Raw genomic sequence first — 26,512 nt, 5'->3', positions numbered from 1 at the left:
GATCAAAAGGGGAAAAATGAGATAAAAAATCAATCAAACCATAACAAAAAAGGTGAAAATACTATGTTGTGATCCACATTCCTTTCCCATAGTCCTTTCTCTGGATGCAGATGGTTCTCTCCAATACACGTCTATTGGAATTTGCTGGAATCATTTCATTGTTGAAAAGAGTTAAGTCCATCACATAATCTTGTTCCTGTATATAAAGTTTTTTTGGTTCAATTCACTTCACTTAGCATCAGTTCATATAAATTTCTGCAGATCTTTCTGGAATCATCCTGCTGATCATTTCTTATAGAACAATAATATTCCCTTATGTGAACCATAACTTACTCAGCCATTCCTCAAATGATGGGCAGTTTCCAGATCCTTGACATTACAAAAAGGGCTGCTACAAACATTTTTGCACATATGGTTCCCTTTCCCTTTTTTTAATGTTCTCTTTGGGTTACAGACCCAGTAAAGTCACAGCTGAATCAAAAGATATAGACAGTTGGATAATCCTTTGGACACAGTTCCAAATTGTTCTCTATAATGATTGGCTCCGTTCACAACTCCACCAACAATATATTAATGTCCCAGTCTTCCCACATCCCTTCCAGTATTTATCATTATCTTTTTCTGTCATCTTAGTCAGTTTGAGAGGTATGAAGTAGTACCTCAGAGTTTTCTCAATTTGCATTTCTCTAATCACTAGTGATTTAGAGTATTTTTTCATATGACTCTAAATGGCTTTAATTTCTTCATCTGAAAAATTGTCTGCACAATATGCACTTTTTTGGAGCTATCTTCCATTCCTAGAAAGAGTGGCTAGCCCCTCTCATCTCAACCTGTTGGCTTTCTTGACATCCTTAGCTAAAATTTCTATCTATCTACAAAAATCCTTTCCTGGTTCCCTTAATGCTAGTTTTCCTTCTGTTGACTGTTTCTAATTTATCCTAAATAGATTTGGTTTGTACTTAGTTATTTATGTCATGTCCCCAAGAGATTGTAAGTTCCTTGAGGGTAGGATTTTTTTTTACCCTTCTTTGTATTGCACTTAAACATGCCTAGACATAATAGGGGCTTAATAAATGCTTGTGGTCTTGATTTGTTTGGGGATAAAAAGACAAACTTTTTTTAAAAATCCCTTTTTGCAAGGAATTTAATGAAAATAGATATGGTATTCTCATGTACTTTTTCTCACACTGGAAATTCCACTACTTAGAATGCTTTCCCATTTTGTCTTGCTGTTATGCCCCATATCCATCTCTTCGTATAGAAACCCAAAGCTCACATTGGATGTTGTTTCTAATGAAGCCTTCTGTGTTCACTGCAGCTGGGTCAGAATAAGTTTTCTCTGGTATCCTTGATTGGTATGTGCAGACTTTGCTTGGTCCTTGGTTTAATGGCTAAGACAAGGCAGGCCCCACTGCCTGAAGGAATTCCTGGATTTCAGCTTAATGAAAAGCTTAGATTTCAACCTTGGCCCCTTCTATGTCTTTTCTTTGCACAGTCCAGAACCCACAGTTGGCACTATCCATTCCTTCCTGTGATCATTACAGACTCAAGCCAGATGTCAGTTGAGCTGGTAGCAGGCCTTCTGCCAAACCTGAGAACTTTTGCCTTCTAGTCCTACCCTGGCCCTCTCTCTTGCTGTGGTTCATTCAATGGCTTGAGAATGGGTCCTTGGTGCTAACTGCCCTGCAACTGCTCTGCCCCTGTCTCCCACTGAGGTGAAAGCATGGGCTTTCTGGGCTCTGGTTTGGCATTGTTTTCCTACTGGGGCTCCAGAGGGACTGCCTAGGCATTGCATGATCTGGCTGTGTCTCAGTCCTGTCTCCTACTGTGTCTCAGGCAGGGCTGCCTGGGTTTTGCTGCTGTTTGTGAACAGTCTGATCCTGTATCCTGCTGTGGGTTTGAGCTGGTTTGGCTGTATTGCTTTTTGTGGTTCAGGCATTGAATGCCTGGATTATGATTTGGTTAGAGGCTGCTAGATCTGGTGTAGCTTTGTCTTCTGCTTGAGATCTGAATTGCTTTACAATGTGATTTCTACCTACTCTGGCTCAATAGACTGGGTTCCTTGAGAACAAGACTGCTATTTACCTTTCTTTGTATCCCTCACATCTAGTACAGTGCCTGACAAATAATAGGCACTTAATAAGTATCTATTAATTGTCTGTCTCATCTGAGAGCCTCTTAAGTTTACTACCAGTCTTCTTGGATAGTCCTGCACTGAATGAAGGAGCTTTTAGCAGTTATTCTATGATTCTCTGAGACATTTTTAGATCTTTACCGTGGTATGTTTTTTTTTTTTTTTTTTTTTTTTTTTTGAGGCTGGGATTAAGTGACTTGCCCAGGGTCACACAGCTAGGAAGTGTTAAGTGTCTGAGACCAGATTTGAACTCGGGTCCTCCTGAGTTCAAGGCTGATGCTCTATCCACTGCGCCACCTAGCTGCCCCTGTGGTATGTTTTTTTTTTTGGGGGGGAGGTGGATTTGAAATGTCCTAAGTGCCACATTACCCAGAAGTACTGATCCTTTCAGTTGAAATTGAAGTTGAAAGTGATTTCCATTGTTAGCACTGATACTTTCTTTGTATCTCTCTCGATGCTTATTTTATATTGACTTTTGTTACAATAATTTGCATACATGTTCTGTGTCTCTTTTTAGATCTTAAGGTCCCTGAGGAAGCAGGCATGGGAAACTCTTGGTTGCTTAGCACTAGTCCTGTTGTCCTCAGCATCAATTCTCCATAATATCTTCTGATCAGGAAGATAACTCTTCCCTGCATTGCTGGGAATTATGAGATACAAACTATATTGTTTGTAGGACATTTCTATAAATGTCTTACCCAGTTTTTCATCTTAATTCAGTTATCAACAAGGTTTCTGACCTTGGGAAAATCAATTTAATTATCTGGGCCATATTTTATTCATTTTTAAAATAAGAATTTGGATTGAAGGATTTTTAAAGCCTTTTTTAGCTCTAGTATTCTGTTATTGTTGTTGTTTTTATTCATCTTTGTATCTCTGCCATTGCCTAGTACCTGGTATAATGGGATGCTCAATACAGTTAGGTCCTTATTTTATTCAAATTGGCCCTATTCAAAATTATAATTATGTAAAATATGGTTCCAGCCCAATGGAAATATGCAGTGTGAATTTATATAAAGACTTATTAAATGAATGGCTCCCACCAATACCAGGAGATTATAATTCTCCAGCTGAAGCTTAGATCCTTGGTCATGTTCCTCTTGTCTGCTGAAGAACTAACCACAGTTTATAAAATTGTGGAAATTGTTTTGGCAGGAAAGTGTTTTTACTGACAAACAATGAGGAGTGGGGGCTTTCTCCACCCCCAGGAACCCTAGTTCAGACCACACAGCTGTACTCTATGCTGATTCAGTGATAGCTGCTACAATGCATATTGGCAATCCACAAACATATTTTTGTGGGAACCCAAGACATCTCAGCCCTGTTGTTGGGAAGCAGACATGTTGGAGGGCCCTGTCCTTAATGTGGTGTTTTGTAAGAAAATGACTAAGTGCCACCATTATCTTGTGGTCAGTGATTCATTGTTCTTTATGAGATATTAACTCTCGAATCTCCATTTTCCTCTATTGCTCTTGATAATACAGCTCTAACCTCCAGCCTCAAGTATGGGCAAACATTAATAACCAATAATTGCTTAATGTGGTAAATTATCCAAAAATAAGATGTCTTCCTTCTACATATAGCTGTTTTCATCATCACTACCCCCTTTTAGAAAATAAGGAATTTCCCCTATTTTATAATGTGACCTACAAAGAACAGTTTTTTGTTTTGTTTTGTTTTGTTCCTAGAAGCAGCTAGGTGATGAAGAGGAGAGTGTGTCTGACTGAACTAAAGAAGACCTGGATTCAAATCCACTTCGGATATTGTGTGTGTGTGTGTGTGTGTGTGTGTGTGTGTGTGTGTAAGTCTAAGCAAGTCATTTAATTTCTCCCAGTCTGTTTCTTAATTTGTAAAAATGAGAATAAGAGCACTTTTAAGAGTTGTGAGGATCAAATGAGTTAACATATGAAAGATGCTTTGTAAATCTTTAAGCTACTCTATAAATGCTAGTTAGCAGTAGTAGTAGTGATGGTAGAAGCAGCATCATAATATTTTTAATGCCCTACTTTTCTTTCATGTGTTCTCCAGTTTATCATACATATACTTAGCCGTTGCCAAGTGCAAGCTTATATTTTACTACCATGTGAAGAATCTTTGACATTAACTAGGTAGATCTGGGGTTCTAAACCCAGAGTTTGTGAACTTGTTTTGAAAAAAAATATTTAGATAATTGCATTTCAATATAATTATATTTTATTTCTGCATATAAAATATTATTCTAAGAATGTGATCCAAAGGCTTCATCATTCTGCAAAGGGGTCTGTGACACACAAAAATAATTAAGCACCCAGAGTGAAAGATCAGTAGATTACAGATACATAGCCTCAAGGAGAAGCACGTTTAGGGGAGCTTCTAGGAGATAAGTACAGAATAGTTTAAATAACTATTGGGGTTATAAGATTCTGTTTCTGAGTCTGAAGAGTAATTTCTAAGGTCAGTTTTTCCTAGTTAAGTCTGGTTTCTGTTACTAGTTCTTCTTGTTTTATCCCCTTAAGCCTACTTTGTTTTGAAAAAACCCCCAAGGTATTTTAAATTGGTTTTCTGGGTGGTATCCCATTGTTCAAGTTCAGCTGTTCTCTCAAGCAGCTCTTTCTTCCATCCCTCCCAAACATATCAAGCTGATTTTAGTTTCTAAAATTTCTTTAATTAATTTGCTTCTGTTATCATCCAGCCCCAGGTCTCCTGCAAACTCTTTTGCAGATCTTATTCTCAGTTCTCTTTCAGTGCCTTCTAGTTCTGTCCTTAATTATTATCTTTTGTTTACTTTTCTCTATCTCCTGTGTGGCCAATTAACTAATTCCTTCTAAGGCAATATATATCTCATCACAGGTGGGACTATATAGTTTTGATATCTTTCCAAATGTTTCCAAATGACTGCTGGTCATCTCTATCATCTATACATATCTTCAGTATGTATAAAATTAAATTTGTTTTCTTGCAAAAAAACCCAGACAAACCCAGAAACAAACCACCAATATCCAGCTCTTTTTCCTGACTTCTTTCTGCGAAGCATACTACCATTTTTATAGTCACTGAGGCCCAAAACTTCAAGGTCATCTTCTCTTCCCATCAAGTTCTATCAGCTATCCATGTCCATTCTTCTTCTTCAGTGTCTCTTGATTTGTAGTTTTAGAATCCTAAAGTCTAAGAGTTTTAAACTTACCCAAGGCAACTTCTTCACTTTTCAGAAAAAAAAAAACAACAACTGAGAATTGGCCAAGTGAATTATGTGAGATAACACAGGTAATATATGGCATGGCTAGAATTTAAATGAGGGTCCTCTGTCTCCAAATCTAATGTTCTTTATAATACTTCATATTCTCTCAGCCTATTCCACCCTTTCTATTCTATTTGGTGTCTTTAGTCAGCCAACAGTATGTTAACAAGCATTTATTAAATGCTTATTATATGCCCTTATCTTAAATTAAGACTATAGTATTATCCTTTTTACTTGTCTCATAGCAGTATCCTTCTAGACTAATTAGTCTGACCCATTCTAGACTCAGCCAAATCCATTTTATTCTCCAAGTTTTTAAAATTACTTTGCCAAGTAGCTGGGGTTAAGTGACTTGTTCAGGGTCACACAGCTGGTAAGCCATCATATTAGATTATTTTGAGTTTAGATTTGAACTCAGGTCCTCATGACCTCGGGGCCAGTGCTCTGTCCACTATACTATCTAGTTGCCCCTGATATATAAACATTTCTAAAATACCCTTTTGCTCATGTCACTCCTTGCTTAGAAGTCTAAGATTCTTAGCACATCAAACAAAACTCACTATGCTATGTTTCCAATATTCCATTTTCCAATATTCTAATATTCCAAAAATGTACAAATAGGTATTACAGTACAGGGTACTGGGCTTGGTATTATAAAGACATGAATTTGAATCCTCTTCAGACACTTAGTAGTTATGAGAAAGGAAGGAAGGGAGGAAGAATTTTTTTTTATTTTTCTTAATGCAGGAAAGTCATATTTCTCTTTTCTATTATGTCTCTGGATTTTTTTTGCCCTTGGTGCACCCTCCTGTTTCTAATAATAAAATTGTAGATAGAAAGGTTCTTCAAGATCATCTAGTTTATTTTTCCTTTTTAAAAAAATTTTGTAATAATAGCTTTTCATTTTCAAAATACATGCAAAGATATTTTTTCGACATTCACCTTGCAAAACCTTATGTTCCCCCTAATCTCCTCCCTTAAACAGCAAATAATCCAATATGGGTTAAACATTTGTAATTCTTCTAAAGTTATTTCTCCAAGTTATCATTTAGATCAAAAAAGGGAAAAAATAAGAAAGAAAGAAAAAAGCAAGTAAACAAAAAAGGTGAAAATTCTATGTTGTAATGCACGTTTAGTCCCCATAGTCCTCTTTCTGGATGGAAATGACTCTTTTCATCACAAATATATTGAACTGCCCTAAACCGAGGTCATCTAATTTAACACATCATTTTATAGATAAGCAAACTGAGACCCAAAGGGGTTAAAGGATTAATTTGAAGCCCTGCAGATAGGAAGAGGCAGAGCTAGAAGATGAACTTGGTTTTCCTAACCTTAATGCTAATACTCTTTCTTTTACTAACTGTCAGCAAAACAAAACAAAACAAAATAAAACACATATAACATATTTGGACATGCCACATAAAAAGGCATTTTTTATTTAAAGTGCATTTTCTTTTTTAAAAATTGCAGTTCTGGAAAAATAATACATATGGACATCGTATCTATAAGATGTATTAGAATCATCATTTAAAGGTTACATATTTTATAACCATTCTTCATATAAACATTGAAGTGTTATGAAAACCAGAAACTATTAGATGGTCCAAGTTCTCCTGAATCTGTTACTTATAAACATTCTGAGCAAATACTATATTGTAGATTTCTTCTACCCTTTTATTTTTTTCAAGACTAGCATTTTAATTAATATTGTTTTCAGATTCGTATTTTATTATTGCTCAACAACAGTTCTTACATTTTAAATATTTGAAAACCAAAGCATTTGCTGCATATTTGGCAAAGTAAGTCCATTATATTTGGCATACTTTTTGTTTGGCTTGGGTAGAAGGAAAGGAAGCCTATATACTGTTGTATGAGCTTTAGAACAAAATCACAGCCATTCAAAATCTTGACTTGGATCCCAAAAGAGTTGATGAAGTTAGGTGAAATAATTTTTCATAAAGGTTAGCAATAGTTTCTGAGATGAAATGCAAAAAAAAGCTGGTTTCTTGAAAAGAAGCAAGGCCATGTGTTAACTTGAACTTGAGTTTTGAATTAAAAATTATGGCTGTTTTGTTTGGTTCCTCTAATGGCCCAACATTGTCTTCCATGGAATGAAGCAAAAGCTGTGGTAAGTTTGGTTTTTAACTGAGATCAGAGGATTGCTTTAAACTGGAGACATATATATATAAAGCATGATTTCCATACTTTTATTCAACCTTTATAAGAGGCCTTAAGAAGGAAAAAGGCTAAACAGCAACATAATTGGGCATCTGTTTTACCATAACCCAGTGACAATTCATTCTTGATCTTTGTGGAGGGAAAACCCGGAACTTCACTTTGACTAAAGCTAGTTTACAGGTCATGGGCACTTTCATGGACACTCTCATAGTCAGCTCCCATCTATGAGCCCCAGAAGTTGCTCCAGAGATAAAGGAAGAATTAAAACAGTTATGTTTTATTTATGTCATCAATTGACTGTGTTACATTAGACTAGTTGCTTAATCTTTATAAAATGGCTTCATTATCCAAAAAAAATCTATAAAATATAGTAACACCTGCCCCTATGCCTCTTATAGATTAATGCTCATAATGGGTTGATAGTATGTGGGATTCACATGGCAGCTTATGGTTTGCCAAATGCTCTGTATGTATTTCTTCATTTGAGCCTCATGACAAACCTGTAAGGTAAATGCTACAGAGATTATTACAGATGAGGAAACTCAGGGTCAGAGAGGTTGTACAACCTTTCTAGTATCACACAGCTAATTCATATGTGTCAGAAATGGGATTTTTGGTCTGGGTCCTTCTGGCTCCCAAGCCTAAAACTCTGTTCATAATATCATGCATTTTCTAAGGTATGAAAAATCACTTTTAAAAATTATTAATGTCTGTAGAATTGTATAAAAGCAGAGCTCCCAATTGTCAGTTTAACTTGTTTTACAGAAATGCTTAAGGGATAGAGAAGTGTGAATAAATCTTGACATTGAACTTGGGTCTAGTGAAACTTCCTCTCTTCAGAAGGAAAATTAAAGCAAACATTGTAGATGTTTATGCTGTACAAATTGTCAGGACAGCTCCAGAGAATTTAACTTTATAGGGATTGAAAGGGAAGATTTTTTTTTAAGAGGAGACTTTGAAGCAAGACACGTGTGTTTGAGTTGAAATAGCCTTTATGAGTGATCTATGTTAACTTCCTCACTTTTTTTGTACTAAAAAAAAATCCAGATCCAGAGAAGTGACTCCTTCCTGTCTCAATTAAAGATTTAAAAATCCAGACCTAGAAAAGTGATTTTCTTCGTGTCTCAGTTTCTGCAAGAATACTTTCCTAATTCTCCTAAATATTACTGCCTTCCTCTGAAATTATCCCCATCTTATTCTGTCTGTTTCTTGTTTCTATATAATTTCATGTATATTGCCTACTGCCATTAGGTTGTGAGCTCTTTGAGGGCAGGAACTAAGGGTTGCTGGGTTTTTTCCTTTGTATCCCCAGTGTTTAGCACACTCCCTGGCACATAGTAGACACTTAATAAACACTAGTTTACTTTTTGGCTAAAGTGACTCCTTCCTAGGCTAAAGTGACAGATTATAACAGAGATGGGCACACTTAAATTTTTTAGTTCAGATTCTGAAGTCTTTCTACTATATCATAGTGTCTTCTAATGGTGTTTAGAGCTGAAAGGGATTCTAGAAGACTATGTCTACGAAGACAAATGAGATACTGTAGCCTCTACATTCCCTTAGCATATAGTTTGTATCATAACCAAAGCTGTTACAGTTGCTCATATTTATATATCACTTTAAAGTTTGCAAAGCACTTTATAAATGTTATTTCATTTAGACCTCACGTTAGCTCTGTGAGTTAAGTGACTTGCCCAGGGACATGCAACTAGTGACAGATCAGATTTTCACAGAACATAGATTTTCTCACTCCAAGTGCCTTTGGGCATCCAAAGACAAGAATTATCTCTTTTTTTTATAAAACGTGTCCAAAGTTAAGGTTTGTTTAATGCCAAATATTAGCCCTTCACTGTTCTCTTAATTTCTGTCACAGATTCTATAGACCATGGCTTGCATCAGGCTATAGTAAATTTATGTTTATTGCTATGATGCTATAATACTTATTTCAAGGACATAAACCTAAGATACAGACATTCTCATGACCCCTGGAACCAAGACAGCATAGCTCTAGTTTCAAGGTTTTAGTTTTATTTCTGGAAGGATAAATCATGACCTGCTGTACCACATCTTCTTATCTAGTTTATTTTTCATGAAAATGAGGAGTTTATTTATGGTTAAGATAGTTTTTTTTCAAGGGACCCCTTTATATAACTTGTGAATGCAGGGAAAGTCAGAGAGGACAATTACTTGATGATATTCTTAATATTAATCTGCCTAGAAGCATGGATTGCATCTTAGTCTGAAAGTAGAGAGATCTGGGTTTTATTCTAGATAGTTTTCTTAGATGCAGCTTTGATCACATAACTTTAGAGCTCAAAGACCAACAACGACTTTACATTAGCTACAAAATAAGGACAAACCTAAGAAAGTAACTGTGACTTTCAATTGGTTCATAGAACTAAAATCCAGCTTAATAATATAAATAATAATAATAATAATAATAATAGCATACATGTATATACTGCTTACAAGATTATAAAGTGTTTCATGTATATTAGGACAAATCCCTTACCACTTAAAGATGCTCTGCAAAACTCAACACATTTTGTTGTTGCTGACTAGAATTACAATAAAGTTAGAGTTCATTTGTTGGAAAAAGTTTTCTCATTCTTTCCAAAAGCCATTCTGCTTTCATGCCTGGTTTGTTTTGGGAAAGTTCCTGCCCACAGTTTAACTGGAGCCACTAGCTTTGTAATTTATTGGTCCCTATATATCTTGCTTCAAGTTGAGCCACCTGCTTCAATATTATAGCTTGTATCTGAATGCTGGTACAGTAGCCAGACTATAAATTTGTTCATGAGATCACAGCCTTGGCAGTGAGATCTTGGGCCCCATTCCCTACATCCTGAAAGTTTTTGATTTGCAGGTCAAAGCTAAGTTCTTAGGGCAAAAAAGGAAAAAAAATCATCAGATAAAGTGCCAAGATCCTGTTTGATGAGTTACTAAGTACATGGATAAAAATCATGGAATGGGCTTGGTCAATGGAATGATGAAAAAATAATATTGTTAATAGTTTTTATGTTTGTGATTAGGGGATTTAAGAGATAAGTAATTCTTTCAAAGTTAAAAATAACAAAGATGGACCATTTAAAGTACAGTAATGAAAATGTGGTTGAGGGCAGTGATTGCTTCTTGTTTGATCAAAAATTAATTAGAATCTCAATGCAGTGTATTTTCAGTTCTCTATCATTTACTTAGGAAGACATCTCTACCAAATGAATTTTCTATACTTTGCCAACATCATTATGATTGGAATGATCCTAGCAGTATATATAATATTCCATCTCCAGCCTTCAGACATTTCTGTAGACTATGTATACAAGAGAACACTACAGTGTTCTCTTTCTTTACTCATGCCTCTTGGAATCCCTAGCTCAAACAACATTGACCTAAAGTGTAACTTCCTACAATGAAGATTTTATTGATACCCTTAATTATTGGTTCTTATTTTACAAATATTTTACATTTACTTATCTCTTCATTTTACAGATGAAGAAATCGGAGCCCTACGAGGCTCAATCCCTTGCAAAAAGTCACACAGATAGTGTCAGAGATTGGAATTTGGATACTAGAGTTATCATTTTCCAAATGATAAAACTGGGACATAGAGAGGAGAGGTGACTTCTTAAACCTCACATATAATCTTCTTACTATAAATGAATGATCTGTCATTTCCACTCCACTGCTATAGCCGTTTATACAGTAGCATTTAATATATAGTACGAATTTGAACATTTTGCTGTATTGTATTCTTGTCTAATGATTTGCTTTTTTATTTTGACTTTCCAAGCAAGGATCGTGTCTGATCCTTCCCTTGTATCCTCACCAGTCTAGCATAGTGCTGTCCACATAGAAGAGTCAATGTGCAAATTAATGGGAACAAAGCAAAGTAATTAAATTTATTGAATTAAATAACCTGATAACTTTTTTATTTCCTTAAAAAAGCTTTTAATATGCTATCTATCTTCCTTTTACTACAGTCATTTACATGATCTAGTATCAAGTCTCTGGAACTTAAGTACATATTCTTTATTTCTTCATCATTAAAAAAACCTTTTATCACATTAGATATTATCTTTGATGAAGTAATTTTTCTAACATTAGTCTTGATTATAGCTCATTGATTTTTTTCCATTCATTTTAAACTTAAATACAGAATGAAAAAAGAAAAGTAACATTTCACTGTACATAGTAGAACATGAGAGAATTTAATATGAAACAATAAATTTCCTTTTCATGAAAACTTATAAATCCTATACATTGTTTTCAAAGCAAACCAGCTTTTATGCTTCCTTCTAGGTTTTTGTTGTTGTTGTTCTCTGCTGTACACTTTGTATTTTATTTTTTTCTCTTTCCTACCAGAAGGCTACAATTAAATGTAAATACACACACACACACATATATATCCCTTGGTTTTCAATGGAGCTTAAATAAGGCAAATTCTCAAACCACTGAAACATGTTAATCTCCATTTCTTAGGTAGATTTTTATCTTTTTGTGATGTGGGAGATGGTGTAGAACTCTTGCTTAAGTAATTCTAGTTTATGCTTGTATAAAGAAAGGTAGAGCTCAGAGACAAATAATTTACAGAGAGAAACATCAAGACTCTGGTCAGCCTCATGTCAGTGTTAGTACCGTGCCACAAAAGTTAAAGGTCATGTCCTATATTTTCTCACAGAATAAAGATTATAAAGGGATTTGTTTTGGTTAAAGAGTCCATCAAGGAGTTAGCAATATACCAAGCATTTACCCCAACATTTGGAAAATATAAAGACAAAAGTCTTACTTCAATGACAGAGAGGCAACATGCACTTATGTAAGTATATAATAAGCTTATACAAATTAGATTCAGTTCTTGAAGGAAAGGTTATTAATGTGGAAGTTGAAAAGGGATCACATTATCAGTATAGGGGACAGTCAGTGCATAGATAAAAGATGAAGTATTATATGTGAAGAATGTTAAGGTTATTGTTATTGTCTCATATTGTTTCATGGAAAGTAATAATGTGTAATAAAGATGGAAGGACAGAGGAGTGATCAAGTCATAAAGAGCAGTTAATATCAAAGGCTGATAAAGGTAATAGACACTGAAGTTAATTGAGTGGGTATGTGGTGTTTTTAGGAAATATTTTCTGTTTTAAATCAAAAGATATTGTCAAAATTATTTTAAAATAAGAGTTCTGAAGGGATATAGTGTAGAATTATTTTTGGCTATTAATGAACTCTATTATTTGTCTTTTGAATGCTTCTGGAAATTTCAGAAGTGTTGCAGAAGGAACTTGTATTATGAATCTATGAACATTGTAAAGTTCACCATGAAAATACTTCTTGTATGATTCTGATGTTTTTCTTTTTGATTACAAGCCTCAGACTTGAACAGAAATCCAGTATCCAAGTTTTCTTGCCTTATTCATTTATTATCTAGAACCTCAAAGGGAGCCTTAAAAATATTTGGTGTCAAAATTAAGGTCTTAATAACTTAATATCTAACTTAATCCATGATTGCATTTTGGGACAGCTCCCCATGAGATTCTAATCATTTTTGGTTGCTGCTCTGGCCATACTTCATGATGACAAAGTTATCTTTACAGGTTTCAATTTTGACCTGAAATGTATTTTCAAAAAGGTTAATTCAGAGAAGGAGAAATCCTTTGACTGACCCTCCATATTACTTTCTGAAGTTTCTAGAATCTTGTGGAAATTTCTGAGTTGTCAGAATTTCAGGTTGCTTTTGTGGGATATCTCTTTTTGCAATTTGAATTTCTAGCAAAAATCATTCTTACTGTTGTAATTACTCAAAAGGGCAAGAAGTTGTCAAATAATTTTCTTTTGTTTTCCCCTTTGTTCCTTTAAGTTTTGTTTTGTTTTTTTGCTTTACCTTCTCTGCCTTTTTGTTCCCTTCTACTTCAAAGCCTTTATTTTGTACTGACTAAAATGAATATAAGTATCATTCATTCATTGTATCATTGCATTCATACAATATCAACAGATTTTTTCCCCTTTTTAATTTTTTATTTAATATTTTTTATTTGCCAGATATATGCATGGGTAATTTTACAACATTGACAATTGCCAAACCTTTTGTTCTAATTTTCTCCTCCTTCCCCCCCCAGTTGACCAGTACATGTTAAATATGTTAAAGTATAAATTAAGTACAAAAATGTATACATGTCCAAATAGTTGTTTTGCTGTACAAAAAGAATCAGACTTTGAAATAGTGTACAATTAGCCTGTGAAGGAAATCCAAACTGCAGGCAAACAAAAATAGAGGGACTGGGAATTCTATGTAGTGGTTCATAGTCATCTCCCAGAGTTCTTTCGCTGGATGTAGCTGGTTCAGTTCATTACTGCTCTATTGTAATTGATTTGGTTCATCTCATTGTTGAAAATGGCCACATCCATCAGAATTGAATATCAACAGTTTTTAAAGATGCAAGAGCAAAGGTTTTACTAATATTAGAGCTATCTTTTAGAAGCAGAATGCATAAGGAGGGTTAGTTGTTGTCTTTCATTTTTGAAGAAGATCAAAATGACATTACTTTGTTAAAGTCTAATTATAATGTGTCCAACTGTGGCTGATCAGACCAATATGAGCTTGGAATGCTCTGCCACAGATAAGACACAAATAGTCCATATGACTGTTTGAGGTAGTTTTCTCTAATTCTGAACATTTCACGTTTCTTTGGGGCTAATTCAATTCTGCTTTGCTCACAGAACATAGCATCATCTCTGATTAGAGTATGCCATTCTAAGTGGTTCTATACGAGTGTCTCCCATGTCATGCAATCCATTCTAAAGTTCTTAAGAGATAATGTTGAGAATTTCCCTGTAATCCTTGATTTTTGTGATCATCTTGTGAGTGCTTGTCTTGTGTGAATTCTCTATAAAATAATTTTTTTGGCAAGTGGGTACATTTGGTATTCAAACAATGTGGCCAGCCCAACAAAATTCTCCTCTCTGCAATAGAATTGGATTGTCTGGCAGTGTAGTTTGAAAGAGGAGCTCAGTGTCTGCTATCTTACCCTGCAAGATCATTTTCAGAATCTTTCTAAGACAATTCAAATGGGAATGATTCACTTTCCTGTCATGGTTTGGTATACTGTCCAAATTTCATAGGTATATAACAATAAGGTCAGTACAATAGCTCTGTAGATGTCCAGTTTGGTATAAAACTAATACCTCTCTTCTCCCATATTTTCCTTTGGAGACTCCCAATGACTGAGTTAGTTCTGGCAATGCATGTATCAGTCTCATTATCAATTTGGATATCCCTGGAAAGTATAACTTCACCATTTACTTTCTTTCTCTCCCTCCCTCCCTCCCTTTCTCTCTTTCTCTTCCCTCCTTTTTCTCATCAGTTTTTTGCTACTCACAATTCATTAACTTGATCTCATTATTGATTTGCATGTGCTCCATTTTTTCAATCTAGGTTACTTTATCCTTTTTTTGACACCTTCATTGCCCTCTTTTCCCAGGAACTTACCATCTTGGTGCCAGACTTAATGTAGATACCTAGTCAGCTTTAACTCTGCTGCAGCTCAGAACTCCCAAACTCAAGAGATCCACCAATTTCAGACTGCTCAGCAAGAGGGACTCTAGAGGCATTGTGGCCCATAGTCTCCATAGAAGATCTACCCACTATATTGGAGGCATTGCTTTACTTAAAGTTTAAAATTATTATTAAAATTGCTAATGTCCCTTTTAAAATGTCTAGAATTTTGAAGGGTTAAAATCCCATTTAAATGATTAGAGAAAAAAATATAGCACTGAATGCAATATCATTTATCTGGCCAGTAGATAATGGAATAATTGTCTGAAATGTGTAAACATACTCTTAACAAGGGAAACAATAATGTTAAAGAGTTAGAAGACGACTCTTTGAGAAGGTTAAAACTTCCATAATATTCTAAGAGGTGTTTTTCATATGGAAGCAATTATTGTAGCAACTTGAAGATATTTAAAATTGGATGGGGGATAAGCATAGGGGTCAGAACGAAGTTTGTCGCTCAGACATCTATGCTCCTTTCTCCTTACCCTCCTATGATGGGCTGTAATGCTATAGAGTGGTCTTTGCTAAGGCAATTTCTTTTTGCTTGGCTGGTAAGCTAACAAATCTAGTTTCAACTACTTCATACCAGGGAACAGCTGCATTCAGGGAGGAAGTATAGACTCTTAGCTAAGTCATTATTTCAGCCAAAGTTTTCAGAAGTATCTCCACCCTAATCCACTATATTTGCATTGCTTGGACATGAGTGAAAGATAATGTACTGTAAAAAAGGGGCTGTGGAAATTCAGACAATCTAAAGGAGTTGATTTAGATTATTATGAACCTTCCACTAAGAATGATCCTTCCCTTTCTAGATGTCTCTTGAATCTCCATTTTGTTTGCACACACACACACACACACACACACACACACACACACACACATATATATATATAGGACATATCTTATTGCTCTACCATAAGCACCTTGAGGAGAGGGACTTTGTTATTCTTTATCTTTGCTATCTATCTCTGGTATCCATCATTTAGTAAGCATCCAAATGCTTATTTAAAGAACTGAATAATTAAGTGGTTCTGGTAGCAGAAAACAAAACTCACTGAGTCTCTGTTCCTTCATCTTTTAAGATCATGGTTGACTTCACAAGATTATTTCCATATGAAAAAACAGCTCTTAGAATATTATGGAAGTTTTAACCTTCTCAAAGAGTCGTCTTCTAACTCTTTAACATTATTGTTTCCCTTGTTAAGCGTATGTTTACACATTCTTTGTAAGCAAAAAAAAAAAATTCTATACATTTTACACACACACACACACACACACACACACATCCTTTTCTGTTTTGTTGTGATTTAATGGGTATAGGGAACTCCTGGGCATGGAAATTCTTAGGACTCGTGCAAACTGACAATCAGGAACTTAGAGTCTTAGATTGTTTCTTGAAGTACTGGGAGATGAAGTGACCACAACAATGACAAAAGCTAACATTTATGTATTTTAAGGTTTGCACAGTGCTTTACATTTGCTTTCTCATTTCATCTTCACAGTCTCTGTAAGACAGTGTTTATTAGCTCCATTTACAAATGCAATTTATACTGAGAGAGATTAAATGAATTATCTGTGGCCAGACAGCTCACACTTGTTAGGAGCAGGATGAATTGCTTTCAGAATCTGAGGTCACTTCTCTATGCATACATATCATTGCCTCTCCTCTATCAAAAAGAGATAATTAATACCTTCCTATGATTATTATCCATGATTGCCACATTCTCTCTCTCTCCCTTTTCATTCTTGACCTAAAATCAAATCAATATTGTCATTATTCCTGAAAAGAAATTGTCATTCTTTTTCTCTAGAACTTCTCTCAATAACTCTGTAATTTTTCAAACCAAAATATTGCTCTCTGGCCACCAAGTCCCTGAATAAATTGTTTCCTTCACTAAAATGTAAGTTCACTGAGAGCAGGGACTGCAGAGCAAAGGTTCATTCATTATGGAACATTGAGATAATAACAGGAAACACTTGGTAACCCAAGGAGTCATCCTAGGGATTATGGACTTTTCCACCTGACTTGCAACCAAAACATTACTTTTGTTTCCTGACTTAGAAGGGGAGCTTGTGATTGTGCTACTTTTCACTTTGAATCTCTTTCTTACTCACTTGCTCTCACTTTTGCTCTAAGGTGCTTTGCACATAGTAAGTTCTTAAATACTTTATTCATTCATTCAGAATCTTTACATATGTCAGAATGTGAGCCCTCCCTTTCCTGATACAGATTGTACTTCTTTTTGAAGATGAGATCATTCACTATCCAGTTTTCTGTTGTTGAACCTTTCTAGACACATTAAAGGGTAATCCTCAAATTACAAACACAATTTGTTCTCAGAACTATACTTGATGTACTTCTAGCTTAATAGTGGAGCACTTTCCATAGCTTGGTATTTTCTCCTGTAATATTAAGAACCCATGGCCATCATTGCAGTAAGATTGTGGTAAAGCTAATAAATGCTTGTTATTATTCCCAGGGACTATAAGTGTCACAGCTGAACTTGAGTCTAGAAGATCTGAATTCAAATCCTGCTTCAGATACTTATTACCTTTGCAAAACAAGTCACTTAATCTCTGTCTACTTCATTTTCCCCATCAGGAAAATGAGAATATTCTACATTCTTTGTCCTAGGATTATTGTGAGAATCAAATGACCTTAAAATGCTCTATAAAGTGATAACTATTTGTCATCATTGTAGCGGCTGATACTATTTCTATTATTTAGAAAAGGCAGATAAACAACAACCAGGCAACTATTATTAAATTATACATATTATATTAAGTGATATAAAAATGGGAAATTGAGATCCCTGAAAATGTTCAAGAAGAGATTGGTTGACTCCTTTTCAGGGATGCTTTTATAAAGAAGATTCTTACTATTGGAAGAGGTTGAACTAGACTACTGAGGTTGCTTCCAGGGCTAGTATTTTAATATGACCATTGCTGTTGCCTGCCCTTCCCTCAGTGCCCAGGTTTTTATTGTTTTCAGTTTCACCAGAAGAGCAGACAGTGATGGCTACTCCAGCTCTTTCTGGTTGTGTCATTTTCCCTTCAGGATACACTGAGCAGTAGCTTGCTCCTCTTCCCTACTGGGATCTTGGGTGCCAGAGCTACCACTGACTAATTACTGCCATCTGTTGTTGCAGCTGTGGCACTGGCTTTGACAGTGTTCACTAGGACTACCCTTGTGAAGACAATAGTAGGAACAACATCATGGCAATGCTGGGTTAATCAAATATAAGCTGATGCCTATTTTTGTAAAGAAGATAAAATTTACCTTAGAATCTTTTAGCAGTATTTTTTGTTCTTTTCTCTTTAATGTGTGGCAACCTCTCCCTTTTGCCTTTAGGGGTCCAGTATCTTCATACTCTTCTCTTCTGTCATCTTTATGAAAAGCTCTTCTCAGCATAGGATCTGAGAAACTCCAGTACCCAAGAGTGTAAATGATAGTTATAATTAATGTGTTACCTCTCCTTGGGTATTTGCATCTTAACTGAAGTTGTAAAGCAAGAAAAATAAATCAATGAAGTAATTGTGGATATTGACATTAATGAACCAGGTGAGAGATACTTTTAGAGGTTTCCATGACATCACTAAAAACAAATTATATAGCGTCAACTTTTTTTTCCTGAGATATCATACCAGATTTGCCCCTATATATTTCATCAGGAATACAACATCCCTGGAATATCTGTTGTTGTGGCTCTAGTACTAGCTTTGATAGTGTTTGTTAGGACTAACTTTGGGAAGGGAACTATCCACTGGAAGGAAGTCAGCTCCATTAATATGTGACAGTAATTGGCCATTAATTAGTTTACTTCCTGATGTCCATGACCTTGTTCATCAATAAAGTGTTAAGCAAACAGTATGCCCTTCTCTCTTATCTCCTCATCACTGTTATAGTCTATTGAATTTCCTTTTTGTTCTGCTTTTCTCTAGAAGCTGAGCCTTGCTTGGCTTCTAGAGACAATAGATCCAAATTTCAACTGTGATAACAAGCTAACTGTGTGATCTAGGATAAATCACTTAACCTCTGAGTTTTTGTCTCCATAATTGAAAATGAAGACAGTAATAATCTCACTACTTACCTCAGAGAATTGTTATAAGGAAAGCACTTAGTAAATTTTAAGGTACTATAGAAACCTTAGTTAAAATTCCAGGATTGAAAACAAATCCCAGTAATCTTTTTTTTCTTTTGTAAAAAGGACTTTAATGTTTGACACAAAATTTGTTGAGGTTAATTTTTTAAAAATCAGACTTAATTTCATCAGTATAGGGAATTCTACATTGTTTAGTAGATGGAATATTGGTCTTGATGTTAGGAAGACCTGAGTTCAAATCTCACCTTAAGTGTTAGCCAGTTGTGTGACCTTGAACAAAGCACTTAACTTCTCTTACATTTATTTTCCTCATCTGAAAACTTAGAGGGTTGGACCATATGACTTTTAAAGTCTTTTCTTACTCTAAATCTATAATCCTATGACTAATACCTGCTCTGCAACTTGGGGTCTTGGAGAATTATCTGGTGAATAGAGCTTTCTGATTCCAAGATTTGCCTTCTATCTTATACCCCATTTATGTGTTATAACAATTCATTATCTTTGCTTCATTTTATTGCCTTATGATTTCCCCCCATTTTATATGATAGTAAAAATATGTATGGTAGAGGCTGAATAAAAACTATGATTCCCCCCCTCAGACAGAGAGAATTGAATTGGATTGAATTATTGGCATCAATTTCCAGCAAACCCAGCAATAATGACAGCTCCCATTTGTGTAGCATTTCATTATTTGCAAAGTGCTTTCCACACTCCATTCCAAATAGATAACTATTATTTTACTCTATCTACAGAAGCAGGCACTGAAGCTTTGCCCATAGTGACATAGCTAGTAAGCATCCTAACTTGAACTTTGAACCTAGTTCTTTTTTCACTAGAAAGTAATCATATTGCATTTTTAATCTATAATTTATATTTTTCAGTCTGTTCTTCCACCTACCATTTATTATTCTAAATTAATGATATTGTTGTTAATATTTAAAGACTCTTTGTCCTGAAATTACTTTGTGTCTGCCCTGACTGGACAGTAAGGTTCTTTTCAGCTTTAATGAAATCATAGAAAATTAGAGTTTCAAAGAACCTTAGAAAACATCTACTTCCAGGAATTCTTAACCTGGAATCTATGAACTTGTTTTTTTAAAAAATATTTGGATAACTGTTTCAATATTATTGTTTTTCTTTGTAATCCTACGCATTATATTTTATGCGTCTAAAAGTATGATATTGCCAAAAAGTACCTGTGATACAAAACAGGCTAAAAACCCCTAATCTTTCTTTTGCCTCTTTTTGTATCCTCAGTTCTCAGTATAGAACTTGGCACATAGTAGGCCTTTATTGATTGATCTAGATCAAACCTTTTGTTTCTCAGAAGAATAAACCAAGGCCTTGGAGAAAAAAAATACCTTCTTATATTTTTTCCCTCTTAAAAGGTACACTTTTATTTGCTTCCCCTTTTAACATTAAGATACAAGGGCCCCACTATTTGTCCCATCAACACAAACCTGTTTAAACTGGTTTCAGTGGTTTTGTGACTATAGAATTTCAGAGCTAGGTAGAAAATACCTTAAGATGTTTCAAAAGCGATGACACTAGTTACAGCCTGTTGATAACCTGTGGCAAGTACCGAGGCCTGTTGTAAATCATTGGGAGCCCTGTACTTTCTGGAGGAATTCTGGGAATACAACTGACAAATTAGCCATAACTTTGAAATAATAAATTTTAAAGACCCAGTACAGCTAACTTTTATTGTTCTTGTTGAGCCCTGTAAATTATGGGCCAATATAAATATTGCTTTTCATGCCATTGGCTTCAAACTCAGGTTGAAAATGTCGATTTAGCTCCTTGTATTAACCTCAGAGAACACTGTGTCAGGAGGGAAAATTCAGATGTCAAGTCAACAAACAGCCTTCCTTCTCAAGTAATTGTGGAACATTTCTGAATTGGCATGCAGGGGGCAGAGTTTGGATTTTCTGATCTGGATGGGAACCAGGAGTATTTAGGATCTGGATACTTTGTTGGGAGAGTTGGAAGAATGCCCCTGGAATGAGCCATTAGCTAAATTCAAACCTAAATGCTTGTTTTTGAGGGGGTCTGTCTAAGGAGTTTGGACCATGTCAAATCATTTAATCACAAAACAAAGATCATCAAAGAATTAAGAGAAAACAATTAAAAGAAAAAAATAAATGTTTAAATAATGGTGATTGTAATAAAAATAACTGACTTACAGTGTTTTAGAGCTTGCGAAACTCCATACCACTTACCCTTTGCTCCTGTAAAACTGTTCACTTTACCATTCCTTGAGCACTTCCTGTGTTTTTATGCATGTGTCTTGGTTCATACCACTCTGTGTTTGGAATGCATTTTCTTCAGTCCACATTTCTACCTGTTTATATCTTACCCATCATTCAAGCCTGAATTCAAAAACCACTTCCTTCAAAGAGTTTCTTTTATTACCCTTATCTCCTTCAGCTTCAAGTGAACTCTTCCCTGTGTAAGAGCTCTTTGTAATATGTTTAGTACACACTACTTTGCATAATAGTATTTGGTGCAGAAGGTACTACAGAATTTTGAAGAGAGGGACAATGCTTCATTCACATCTTTGTATCTGGCTAATCATCTAGTTTAGTATTTTGCCATATAGGAAGCACTAAAATAATGTTTTTAATAGAATTGTAATTGGATATATAGCAGAGGAAGGCCATTGTGAATTAAAAATATATCTGAATACTTAATAGGAAAATGAAAAGGAATGCTAATTTTTTTCAGTCGCAAAAATATTTGCTCCTCTAAACCAGTGGTCATGGAAAATCGCTTCTATATTGTCCATTTAGAGGAAGGATTCCCTATTGAAGCGTAGGTTAAAATTGAGTTTTGTCATAAAATTATTATAATCCCATTGAGCTCTACAATACCAGGAGCCCTAAAATAAGATTCATGGTTATTCATAAGAGACTTCCCAGTCTTCTATTAGAATGAAAAAATACATATTTCCTAGATTTTGACATCCACTGAATTCATGTATGAGTGCATGTTAGACACTTGGAGAGAACTACAGAAGGAAAAAGAGTTTGGTCCAAAATTAAATAGAAATAGATTGATCTGAGATCACCTTTGGGACAGTATCCAGCATTTTCAGTGACTCAAAGATGCTCCTTCCTTCACTAACCTGTCTTTTTAATGCAAATATCCTTCTGATTATTTCATAAGACCAAGGCATGCAAATATCTTGCCATATCCCAGAAAATTAAATTTGAATAACTTAATAGGCAATAGAAAGACATATCTTTGGGATAAAGTTTGTTGTAGGACATTTGCCTATGGTGACTTACACTTGATAAATAACAGAAAGATGCCCTTGAGGATGTGTTTGATCAGAACAAGATAAGAGCCAGTCATACCTAGTTGCAGTTAACAAATGGACAATCTAAGTGCTTCATTGCCTCCACACAATATAAAAGCAACCATCAGAGGGCTTCCAGGACTTTAAATAAGTCATCTGTCAAAGATATAGATTTCACAGGAAAGAAGGGGCAGATTAATTTTGAGGTGCACTGGTAGATATAGTACCCATATCAAAGGGGACTTAAGCTCTACTTAAGACAGAATATATCACACAATTAAAACATAATAGAAAGATTTAATAATCATAATCATAAAAAAGAAAAAGATTCTTTCTAACAGGCTAAAATTCATTCATATGGAAAATTCATTTATTATCCTCATTCCCTAAGAGTGCCAAATAGATCAGCTACTGCTATACATGTTTTATGATAATACACATTCAGAAAGAATATTTATTCCTAGCTTTGCTTTGTCATGCTTACCTCCAATTCTTTCTTTTTAACTAAGTTCTAAAGAATACTCTAGAGCAGTGGTCCTCAGACTTTTTAAATAGGGGGCCAGTTCACTGTCCCTCAGACTGTTGGAGGGTCGGACTGTAGTAAAAACAAAAACTCAGCCCAGGTGGGCCGCATAAACGTCCTCAGCGGCCTGCATCTACCCCGCGGCCGTAGTTTGAGAACCCCTGTGTCTAGAGACTAAGACAGGTGGCACAGTGCATAGAGTGCTGGGCTTGGAGTCAGGAATACTCCATCTTTCTGGGTTCAAATCTGGCCCTGGGAAAGTCACTCAACCATGTTTGCCTCATCTGTAAAATAAAGAAGGTAAGGGCAAACCATTCCAATATTTTTGCCAAGAAAATTCAATTGGGATCACAAAATTTGGTAATGACTGAACAAAAACAACAAAAGGTAGAAGAATTAGGGCATTTTGAGCACTAGATTCCATTCATAGAATCATAGCATTATAGACAGAGCTAGAAAGGGACCTTGGAATCCATCTAGTCCAACCTCCCCATTTTACAGATTGAACAGCTAAGTGGTGCTGAGAGAGGGCTGATTTGGAATCAGAAAATTTTCAGTTCAAATCCTGTTGTTGTAAACACCTGAATAACTCTGGGCAAGTCATTTAGCCCCTCTCAGTCTAAATTTCCTCATCTGTGAAATAGGGATAATAATTATTCATAAGATTGTTATGAAATAGCAGGTACAGTGCTCTGCAAACTTTAAAACACTATATAAATGTTAGTTATTTATAAATAAGGAAATTGAGCCTCAGAGGGTGAGATCTTCAAGGAGATGATACAGAGCAATGATTCACCATTAAAGTCCTACCTAGTACTTTATGATTTTTCAAGGTGATCCTATGTTCTCGATGATCACAGAAGCAGAGCACGAGCTCTAACAGATCCTAGAAAGTTGGAAGACTTTGAGGACAAGCCTGGTGATGGACTATGTGTTTTATCATCCAGGGACCAACTTTCAGAAAGTCTTATCACTACACTACCAAATTATGGTTTTGTTTGATCATAGCAATACATAAACTATGTCTCCTGAGGTCTAGAAAAGTCGAGATCTATATTGGCAAACTAAATATACACACTTAAGAAATGAATATTCTTCATGTATAGAATCATTAACCATCAGAGCTGAAGGGAACCTTAAAGATGCACTAATCCCACTCCTTTATTTTAGAGGTGAGGAAGTGAAGTCTCTGAAAAGTTTTATGAATTGTCCAAGATTATGCAGCTAATAAGTAATGGAACTGGGGCTTGAACAAGGTTTTCTGATTTTATTTTCCATTAAAGTATTCTTCCTCATCAGTAAAAACATTTTTTGCAAAATCATATTGGCCAGGGCATCATACGTGGCAGTGCCATCTTTGTATCATTATTTACTTGTTTCTCATTTGCTTATTACATCTTCTAAATAGACTATGAGCCCCTGAGTCAGCTATTTCCTTTGGACTTTTTAATAGTACTGGATAATAGAATGTATCTAAAATTAATGTAAAGCAGAAATATGTATCTCAATTGTGTCTAATTTTCTTCTGAAAATGCAATAATATCTTAGAGGCTCCTTCCTTTGGCTTAGTCTGTTTCCTTGTTGTTTAGACTTTAACATGAAGATCCAGTTTTCTTGACAACTTTACAAGTTTAGCACCCCAAATGAGACAACCTGAATGAGTACAGTACACTACTCCTTACTCTTTGGTTATTTTTCCTTTCTCGACCATGTAATCCATGATTTAAGTTTTTCAGACATTCATACAAAAATAATTTATTTACAGACCAAGCAGAGATCATTTTCAATCCCCTATGAGATTGTCTTACTAAGTAACCAGAATGGAGAAATTGTAGTATCTTACAATATTAGGTATTTTGGACCATAGCTTGATGAATTTTGTACTAGTTTTTCAAAACATTCCATTTTCCATTTACCCCATACTTAAAAATGAGCTCATGAGTTTAATTCCATGGGGTCTTACTGCTAGGCTTCTTCAACTCTTAGCCTTAGAATCCATGAGAACTGGGCCTTGGCCCTGAACAAACTTCATCTTTTCCAGTTATCTGAAAAGTGACAGTAGACATACACTTTGTGGTTTTTTCTTATGGTGTAGTGAAAAGAGTATTAACTTGGGATCAGGAGCCAGGTACTTGCTTTCAGTTCCAGTTTTTATTATGTGTCCTCTCAGAGAAGCTGCAAAATATAGATAATACTTTCATTACTTATTACATAGAGTGTTGTGAGGATCAAATGAGGGGTCATAATTGGATGTCCTAATAACCAAACTGCATTAAATCAATGTATATTGTTATTATTACTCTCATTTCATAGATAACTAGGACTCTGCGTTCTTTCTCTTTTCCTGCCCTCCAAGAACTTGCAGGCTAATTTAGGAGACAAAAACTCACACAGAAACAAATAAAATATATCTTTGTTTTTGCCTACAATATAAAATCCAGATTCCTTAATCTGGCATTTAAGGCTCTCCACAATCAGGCCTCAAGTTATGGTTCAAATCTTATCTCTTTTGACTTCCCTACATGAGCTTTATGCTCCAACCATGCTAGTGTATTTGTGTCAGCCTCTCTACTGGCTAATTTCTTTCTATCAAAATCATATCATCTTTTGAGGATCAGCTCAAATATCATACATAACCACCATTCTTAACTCCTTCAACCTAAGATAGTCTTTCCCTTCTTTCCTTTGAATTCTCACAGGTCCTATTTTTTGGAACATTCATTCCACACCTATCATGGGTAGCCTTGAGATTAGTTCACTGGCTCAACTGCAATTTTTTTACCTTAAAAAAACCGTAAAAAAACAACAACAACAACAACAACAACATGGTTTATCTGTTCAACTTGATCAGGAGTTTTTAACCCAAGGAGTGTAAACTTAATACAAATATACCTATGTAGTTATATGTATACATACATATAGTCACATAGTGATTATATTTTAATGAATTTTTTTTCTTTCATAATCATATATTTTAGTCATTTAAAAACCTGAAAAATGCTGGGAAAGGGTCAAAAAGAGTTATCATATTGCTAAAGGGCTCCATGATGCAAAAAGGTTAATTATTCCTGAATAGGATTGTGAATTGAAGGGCCTTTATCTTGAGGTTTTTTTGTCTCCTCTTATAATCTCTTCATGATCTGACAATGCCATATACTAATATTAATTTTCTTTAAAAAAAAAACCATTAAAATAGGAACTGTAGGGACTCAATTCAACCTTTTCATTTTGTGAATGAGGGAAGTTTCAGCCTCTGTGTCACTGCCATGAATCTTCTCTTCTTCATCTCTAGTGTTTGACTTGGTAGTTTCCTCAGCTTTCATGAATTCAATTATTTCTATGCAGAAGATTTTCAGATCTGTTTATCTAACCTAAACCTCTCATCTTACCTCCAATTTCTTATTCCCAACTGGAAAGTTCATAGAAATTTTTTTCTGAATTACTTTTATTTTGTTAAATATTTCCCAATTACATATAAAACATTTTAACAATTATTTTTAAAATCCTGAG

The 26,512-nt window shown here is 35.0% G+C and overlaps 1 protein-coding gene and 1 long non-coding RNA gene across 3 annotated transcripts in view; one reads left to right on the top strand and one right to left on the bottom strand.

The window, feature by feature from the left end:
- ME3 (malic enzyme 3) overlaps window positions 1–26,512 on the top strand; it is a 279,762-nt gene that overhangs the window by 36,104 nt on the left and 217,146 nt on the right. The gene's annotated exons all lie outside the window — the stretch shown is intronic.
- The window catches only part of LOC141563484 (uncharacterized), an 80,505-nt gene continuing 76,749 nt past the window's right edge, over window positions 22,757–26,512 (bottom strand). For both annotated transcript variants that reach the window (XR_012488431.1, XR_012488430.1), the window contains one exon: window positions 22,757–25,177. This is a non-coding gene — a long non-coding RNA (uncharacterized LOC141563484). The remainder of the gene's footprint in view (window positions 25,178–26,512) is intronic.

Source organism: Sminthopsis crassicaudata, chromosome 3, assembly GCF_048593235.1.
Source record: "Sminthopsis crassicaudata isolate SCR6 chromosome 3, ASM4859323v1, whole genome shotgun sequence".
NCBI lineage: Eukaryota > Metazoa > Chordata > Mammalia > Dasyuromorphia > Dasyuridae > Sminthopsis > Sminthopsis crassicaudata.
This window is presented reverse-complemented; position numbering and strand designations above follow the sequence as displayed.